Below are 523 nucleotides of genomic sequence, written 5' to 3' on the forward strand. Positions count from 1 at the left end.
ACCGGAAGTCGCCCCCGGGACGTCTTATCTGCCGACCTATCAGCCCACCCCTTGCTTGATCTCCTTGGCAACAGCCTCCCTCACCCGCGGCCGCGGCCCCTCCCCCCGACGCCCGACGCCTGGCCCCAGCTGCTCGCGGGTGGCGCGAGTTACTGTGGCGCCCCGCACTCAGAAAACCGGTTGTTCAACTCAACGAAATTTAGTGTTGAGAAAACCAACGAAATTTTGTTTCCGTCGACCAAATTTCAATCGTGTTGATTGGATAATTAAGTCAGGTCGATATAAAGTAATCAGTTTGACAATATTTTTGGTTGAGCTGATCACATTTAATTGTAAAAGTTTGATTAAACGTTTCGTTGGATTTAGGGAGTAAATTTTGTTTCCTTCAACACGAATTTAGTCATAGGGACTAATAGCTTTTCTCGGTGCGCGGCTCGGCGACGAGCGCCAGTCGATCGGGCTTAACTTTCCCCCTAAACACCAGTAGGGCCCTCGCGTCGCCCTGACGGCCTAACGGCCTGAC

At 52.0% G+C, this 523-nt stretch overlaps 1 long non-coding RNA gene across 1 annotated transcript in view; it reads left to right on the forward strand.

The window, feature by feature from the left end:
• LOC127749135 (uncharacterized) overlaps window positions 1-523 on the forward strand; it is a 111,819-nt gene that overhangs the window by 81,588 nt on the left and 29,708 nt on the right. The gene's annotated exons all lie outside the window — the stretch shown is intronic.

Source organism: Frankliniella occidentalis, unplaced genomic scaffold (genome assembly GCF_000697945.3).
Source record: "Frankliniella occidentalis isolate FOCC.00 unplaced genomic scaffold, Focc_3.1 Scaffold33, whole genome shotgun sequence".
In the NCBI taxonomy this organism is placed as follows: domain Eukaryota; kingdom Metazoa; phylum Arthropoda; class Insecta; order Thysanoptera; family Thripidae; genus Frankliniella; species Frankliniella occidentalis.